The following is an 8,607-nucleotide window of genomic DNA, read 5'->3' on the forward strand; positions in this document are numbered from 1 at the left end:
TAATGTTGATAACTCTTATATTCCCGGACAAGATTTTTCTATAAGGGGATATAATTAAAAAAACGGGCAAAATAGAGTTATGGTTCTTTGACACTGCACTCCCCCTCAATGTCCACTACCACTGTATGAAGTTTAAACAAATTATCTCCAAGGGTTTTCAAGTTATGCTCCGGACAAGACAACGGACGGACGGACAGACGGACAAGGTGGCGACTATATGCTCTCCCTTCGGGGAGCATAAAAACTGCTTGTAGGTATGTAATTATAAATTTATGTCACGGTTCAGAACTGTTTACTATTTAGGGGAGAAAGTGTGTAAGCGGCCGGGTAGCTTAGTCGGTAGAGCCACGGTACGGTATTCCGAGCGTCCCTAGTTCGAGTCCCGGTCAGGCTGCACATGACTGGATATAGCTCAGAGTTTAATTTACATTGCTCTGTTACTGTGTGAAATTCGAGGACGAAGAGAATGTTACGGTTCAGTACTGTAAACTATTTAGGGGAGCAGATGTGTAAGCGGCCGGATGGCTCATTTGGTAGAGCCACGATACGGTATTCCGAGGGTCCCGGGTTTGAGTCCCGGTCAGGCTGCGCATTTTTCTCACCCGGTGACATTTATTTGATCAGTTTCGAAAGAAATATAATTATTTGTTTTATCTTCTGGGAAGTCATTTTGATAATTTTGTAAAACATGAAAAGAAAACATAATTCTCAATCGTAAATTAAATAAGTCGTGTGAAGAAGCTATTATAAGTTTGTAGGGAACAAACCTTTTATTGCTAATGAATCATGAACCACGTGATTAGATAAATAAATAAATGATGATGGTATTCTTATTCTAATTAACTTAAAGTTTTTGATTGTGATTCGAAATGCTGAAGGCCAATAATAAAAGATTTAACCTATTGGCGAGTATAACATGATTAATTCCTAAGCGAATAATGATCTTGGCGATATGATAGATGCAAAGTGTACAAAGTTAATGTGGATATGATAAGTGCTCAATGAACAAAGTTCTTTCGCGATAAAAATGAAAGCTCAGTGAACAAAGCTTTTGGCGATATGAGTAGTGATTAGTGAACAATTTTAATGGTGAAATGATAAGTGCTAGGTGAACAGTTTTCATCGCTATTTGATTTTGGGTCAGTTCTTGGCGGGATGATAAGTGCTCAGTAAAAAAGTTGTTGGTGACGGAATAGTGCTTAGTGAGCAATTTTCTAGTGAAATGATAAGAATCCAGTATACCAATTGCTTGGCGATATGATAAGTGCTCAGTGAATAATGTCCATGGCGATATGGTAAGTGCTCAGTGAATAATGTTCATGGCAATATGGTAAGTGGTCAGTGTATAATGTTCATGGCGATATGGTAAGTGCTCAGTGTATAATGTTCATGGCGATATGGTTAGTGCTCAGTGTATAATGTTCATGGCGATATGGTAAGTGCTCAGTGTATAATGTTCATGGCGATATGGTAAGTGCTCAGTGTATACTGTTCATGGCGATATGGTAATTGCTCAGTGAATAATGTTCATGGCGATATGGTAAGTGCTCAGTGAATAATGTTCATGGCGATATGGTAAGTGCTCAGTGAATAATGTTCATGGTGATATGGTTAGTGCTCAGTGTATAATGTTCATGGCGATATGGTAAGTGCTCAGTGAATAATGTTCATGGCGATATGGTTAGTGCTCAGTGAATAATGTTCATGGCGATATGGTAAGTGCTCAGTGAATAATGTTCATGGTGATATGGTTAGTGCTCAGTGTATAATGTTCATGGTGATATGGTAAGTGCTCAGTGTATAATGATCATGGCGATATGGTAATTGCTCAGTGAATAATGTTCATGGCGATATGGTTAGTGCTCAGTGAATAATGTTCATGGTGATATGGTAAGTGCTCAGTGAATAATGTTCATGGCGATATGGTTAGTGCTCAGGGAATAATGTTCCTGGTGATATGGTAAGTGCTCAGTGTATAATGTTCATGGCGATATGGTAAATGCCCATTGAATAATGTCCATGGCGATATGATTAGTGGTCAGTGAATAATGTTCATGGCGATATGGTTAGTGCTCAATGAATAATGTTCATAGCGATATGGTAAGTGCTCAGTGTATAATGTTCATGGCGATATGGTTAGTGCTCAGTGAATAATGTTCATGGCGATATGGTAAGTGCTCAGTGTATAATGTTCATGGCGATATGGTTAGTGCTCAGTGAATAATGTTAATGGCGATATGGTAAGTGCTCAGTGTATAATGTTCATGGCGATATGGTAAGTGCTCAGTGAATAATGTTCATGGCGATATGGTAAGTGCTCAGTGTCTAATGTTCATGGCGATATGGTTAGTGCTCAGTGAATAATGTTCATGGCGATATGGTAAGTGGTCAGTGTATAATGTTCATGGCGATTTGGTTAGTGCTTAGTGAATAATGTTCATGGCGATATGGTAAGTGCTCAGTGTATAATGTTCATGGCGATATGGTTAGTGCTCAGTGTATATAATGTTCATGGCGATATGGTAAGTGCTCAGTGTATAATGTTCATGGCGATATGGTAAGTGCTCAGTGTATAATGTTCATGGCGATATGGAAAGTGCTCAGTGAATAATGTTCATGGCGATATGGTAGGTGCACAGTGAATAATGTTCATGGCGATATGGTAAGTGTTCAGTGTATAATGTTCATGGCGATATGGTAGTTGCTCAGTGAATAATGTTCATGGCGATATGGTAAGTGCTCAGTGTATAATGTTCATGGCGATATGGTAAGTGTTTAACGTAAAATGTTTATGGTGATATGGTTATAAGTGTTTAGTGTAAAATGTTCATGGCAATGTAATCTGTGGTCTTTGAACAAAGTTCTTAGCAAGAAGATTTTTGCTTAGTGAACAAAGTTATTGGCTATATGACAAGTGCTCGGTAAACAAAAATATAGGTGGGATGATTATTGCTCGGTGAACAAATATCTTGGTGAAAAGCTAAATGCTCGATGAACAAACATTGGGCGGGATAGTTTGTGCTCAGTAAACAAGGATCTAGGTGGAATAATTAGTACTCAGTGATCAAAGATTTTACTGGGATGATTATTGTCCGGTGAACAAAGATTCTGGTGGGCTGATTAGTACTCGGTGATCAAAGATCCTAGTGGGATGATGAGTGCTCGGTGAAGAAAGATATCTTAGCGGGATGGTTAGGTCTCGGTGAAGAAAGATATCTTGGCGGGATGGTTAGGTCTCGGTGAACAAAGATTTTGGTGGAATGATTAGTACTCGGTGAAGAAAGATATCTTAGCGGGATGGTTAGGTCTCGGTGAACAAAGATTTTGGTGGAATGATTAGTACTCGGTGAAGAAAGATATCTTAGCGGGATGGTTAGGTCTCGGTGAAGAAAGATATCTTGGCGGGATGGTTAGGTCTCGGTGAACAAAGATATCTTGGCGGATGGTTAGGTCTCGGTGAACAAAGATTTTGGTGGAATGATTAGTACTCGGTGAAGAAAGATATCTTAGCGGGATGGTTAGGTCTCGGTGAACAAAGATTTTGGTGGAATGATTAGTACTCGGTGAAGAAAGATATCTTAGCGGGATGGTTAGGTCTCGGTGAACAAAGATTTTGGTGGAATGATTAGTACTCGGTGAAGAAAGATATCTTAGCGGGATGGTTAGGTCTCGGTGAAGAAAGATATCTTGGCGGGATGGTTAGGTCTCGGTGAACAAAGATTTTGGTGGGATGATTAGTACTCGGTGAAGAAAGATATCTTGGCGGGATGGTTAGGTCTCGGTGAACAAAGATTTCGGTGGAATGATTAATGCTAGGTGAACAAAGATATCTTGGCGGGATGGTTAGGTCTCGGTGAACTAAGATTTTGGTGGAATGATTAATACTCGGTGAAGAAAGATATCTTGGCGGGATGGTTAGGTCTCGGTGAACAAAGATATCTTGGCGGGATGGTTAGGTCTCGGTGAACAAAGATTTCGGTGGAATGATTAATGCTAGGTGAACAAAGATATATTGGCGGAATGATAAGTACTCGGTGAACAAAGATCATGATTACCTAATTATAATGGAAAGTCGCAAACGTAAATCCCAGACTAATATAATTTATAGTTATACACTGGCAGTAACAAAAGTTATCATAAGAAATCTAGGACATCATCAGATTTTAAACAAGAGGCGGTGAAAAATGGACTATAAAGCTTTGACGGACACATAATACAATATGCAAGGCAAGTTTAATCATCAAAGTTTAATGTAGCATCTCAAACTCCCCATTCAAAGTTAAAAACTACCATATCCGTAACGTTTTCTAGGAACTCCGTGACAGTTATCATAAGAACTCCTGACAAGTTATCATAAGAACTCCATCCTCGTGTAACAGTTCCTTCCCCGTGGTTAAATCATTTTGGCCTTTTTATACTTGTTTACCATGTTCATAAAATCATGTTCTTGTTTTCACTCGTTCAAATTTTGAATCGAACACGTTTTAGCAAGGAAATGGATTCGTCTGGGATCTATATTTTTACTAAATGACCTTCACATACATCACGGGAGTGGAATCCCATAAGGATCTCAAAATTGAGCATCGGTAAAAAATATATGTTAATTTCCGCTCATCCAGATGTGCGCTATAACTCGATATGTGAAGGAAAAAATAGGTAATCCACAGGGTTAGTTTTCAACTTTTTAAACATTTATATAAAAATCAAAGGTTTTTTTAAGAAAATCGAAATGTGACTCTACCCTCATGACTTTCCTCTATACATGTATTTACCCATTTTTGTTCCGGATTTTTATGCAGTCTTCATCGAGATATTCTTTCCGTCGTGGGTTCTGGTGTGCACAAAACATGCCGCTGAACGGACTCAAAATACAGTTTTCACAAAATCTTACTACCAAATGATGTTTAACATACAAACATACCCTTATTGAAACATTTATTGAGATTTAGTTCAAATTAAAGGAATTGCTGGTCAAAATTTCATCTGAGCTCCATATGTGCTGAAAAGATCCATAGGTGCATGATATAAAAATCATCAACATAATAACGGATCATTCATATAAAGCAATAAGTGTTTTATTATTTTGTGTATTAATATTCGAATCCTAAGTCGAGCTTGAATAACATTATCCAAAAAAAAAACCCAAAAAAACCCCAAAACATTAGATATACTAAAGGCATTGATTATAGCTATGTTTGGAAGTCCGTTACTATTTCAAACGTACACATAATTTTTTATGGTAGCTTCAATATTGTCACTTACGTTTGAGGAAGTAAAGAATCGCCCTTATCACTTGTTTCATTAAAATCATTTCGAAATATTATGTTCGTGAAGTTGGCAGCCCAGCAGCCTAGCAGCCTAGCAGCCTGAAGTTGGCAGCCTAGCAGCCCAGCAGCCTAGCAGCCTGAAGTTGGCAGCCTAGCAGCCTAGCAGCCTAAAGAATACTAAGAATAGTACAAACATGAAATCTTCGGAAATACATTAGTAGCACTTCTTTAGATCATTCCACGCCTTTTCAATATTGTGATCTTTATTTTTTTAAGATGTTGAACTTTATCTTAACATAACTTTTTCATTCTGACGCTTCTAAATTTTTTTAAGTTAGCAGCCTAGCAGGATAGTACAAACATGAAAACCGTCGGAAATGAATTGGTAGCAAATACTTAGACCATTCCACGTCTTATTTCAGTATCGCATACTTCATTTTTTTTAAATAATTAAATTAGTTAAATTTAAATATTGAACTTTGTTTTTTGTTGTTTTTGTTGTTGTTTTTTTGACACTTCGAAATTTGTGAAGTTAGCAGCCTAGCAGCCTGGCAGCCTAGCAGCCTTAAGAAAACTAAGGCTAATACAAACATGAAAACTTTCGGAAATGAATCGGAAGCACACATTTAGTTTATTCCACGTCTTATTTCAGTATCGCGATCTTTATTTTTTTAAATATTGAACTGTGTTTTTTTTTGACACTTCGAAATTTGTTAGCAGCCTAACAGCCTGGCATGTTTGTATTATCCTTAGTTTTCTTTAGGCTGCTAGGCTGCCAGGCTGCTAGGCTGCTAGTTCAATATTTGAAAAATAAAGATCGCGATACTGAAATAAGACGTGGAATGGTCTAAGTATGTGCTACCAATTCATATCCGACGGTTTTCATGTTTGTATTATCCTTAGTTTTCTTTAGGCTGCTAGGCTGCCAGGCTGCTAGGCTGCTAACTTCACAAATTTCGAAGTGTCAAAAAAAACAACAAAAAAAACAACAAAAAACAAAGTTCAATATTTAAATTTAACTAATTTAATTATTTAAAAAAAATGAAGTAACTTCACAAATTTCGAAGTGTCAAAAAAAAAAAGTTCAATATTTAAAAAAATAAAGATCGTGATATTAAAAAAGACTTGGAATGGTCTAAGTATGTGCTACCGATTCATTTCCGACGGTTTTCATGTTTGGCTGCCAGGCTGCTAGGCTGCTAACTTCACAAATTTCGAAGTGTCAAAAAAACAAAACAAAAAAATCAAAACAAAAAAATCAACAAAGTGTCAAAAAAACAACAACAAAAATCAACAAAAAAACAAAGTTCAATATTTAAATTTAACTAATTTAATTATTTAAAAAAAAATGAAGTATGCGATACTGAAATAAGACGTGGAATGGTCTAAGTATTTGCTACCAATTCATTTCCGACGGTTTTTATGTTTGTACTATCCTGCTAGGCTGCTAACTTCAAAAAATTTCGAAGCGTCAGAATGAAAAAATTATGTTAAGATAAAGTTCAACATCTTAAAAAAATAAAGATCACAATATTGAAAAAGGCGTGAAATGATCTAAAGAAGTACTACTAATGTATTTCCGAAGATTTCATGTTTGTACTATTCTTAGTATTCTTTAGGCTGCTAGGCTGCCAGGCTGCCAGGCTGCCAGGCTGCTAGGCTGCCAGGCTGCCAGGCTGCTGGGCTGCTAGGCTGCCAACTTCAGGCTGCTAGGCTGCCAGGCTGCTAGGCTGCCAACTTCACGAACATCGAAATATTTCGCCTGTTAGTACAATGTTAATATGTGGCATGGATCGTTGTCGTCAAAGTGTACCTTTATTTTATAGAATATTACGCGGATACCATTTACAAAACTGAAACTAAAACGGAAACAGAATATCAACCAGTATAACACGTTACTTCTATTCACCAATATCTTCACGAAAACTTCCTAAAAATCCGGAACAAAGATTGGTAATTATAGAGAAAAGTCAGGAGGGTAGAATCACATTTTGAGTTTCTTTAAAAGAAAAACCTTTGAAATTTATATAAATGTTAAAAAGTTGAAAACTTACCCTGTCTACAAAAAAAAAAGTTATGCACATGCTCCGCTTCAAAATACGACTTAACTTAAAAGAAAAATGAACATTTAGGAGGAAAATTACGTTGCTAAACACTACGAGCAATGGTTCATTGCAATTTTAATCCTCTATAAATATTTCTGAATAGCGTTTTAGTATTTCATGTTCCGAAAAAACGTCACATTATAGCTACAATATCACTATGCTCTATTACATGACTGAGTGACCGAAATTTTGCTGCCCCTTTAACTTTTGAACAGGAATGACTAAATAACGCAACGGAGATTTTTTGGCAAAAATGGCACAGTTTGATTTTCTTGAAATAGTGTGGTGGGAGGCATGCAGTTTGATAACATAACATAAATTGTTCCCTTTCTAGAAAAAATTTCCATGATGCGTAAAGAAAATGTCCATTTCTCCGGCATATAATTATTGGTGATATGATTGGTTTGCAGTGAATATAGTTATTGGTGATATGATAAGTGAACAAAATTCATGACGATGTGATTAAAGTACAGTTAAGCATATTGATGACGGTATGATAAATGTTCCGTGAATTATGTATCCGTGACATGATTAATGCTGTAGGGAACAATATGTGCTCAGTTTTTAGCGATTTGATAAGTGTTCAATGAAAATATTATTCGCGATAAATACTCAATATACAAAAAAAAATGTTTTTGGCTATATGATTTATAAGTTTTAAGTGATCAATAATCTTGGTGATATGATAATTACTCAGTATTTAGGTTCTTGTGATATGATATTAAGTCCTCGATAAACAAAGTTCTTAGAGATGTGATAAGTGCTTTGTGAACAGTCAACAGTCATCGTGGTGTTATGATTAGTGCACAATGAACAATGTTCATGACGATATGTTGGGTCTTCATTGATTTTTTACCATTTTTTTGGACATGTGACAAATAAATTTTTTTATTCGTTTAGATGCAATGCTAGATTTATTATGCTCACATAATATGATTATCGTTCAAAACATTTAGTAATAAATAACAATTATTCAGTAACCACTATTTTCAAAGTGGTAAATCTTTAAAGAAGCCAAGTTACAAGACATTGTTTCGATGGGAAAAATGTAACGAAATAGTCAGTGAGTTTTCAATGTGTTCAAATTTGATAATGATGTCAAAACATGTTATGACAATCACGAGTGATCACGGAGTACGAAACGGACCACAACCACTTGCTCACATTTATTCGACAATGAAAAGTTTGTAAGTCAAATCTAGTCGTTACAGTTTGGATGAAGCTTCTTAATCCAA

Source organism: Ruditapes philippinarum, unplaced genomic scaffold, assembly GCF_026571515.1.
Source record: "Ruditapes philippinarum isolate M1 unplaced genomic scaffold, ASM2657151v2 ctg547_1_1_1_1, whole genome shotgun sequence".
NCBI lineage: Eukaryota > Metazoa > Mollusca > Bivalvia > Venerida > Veneridae > Ruditapes > Ruditapes philippinarum.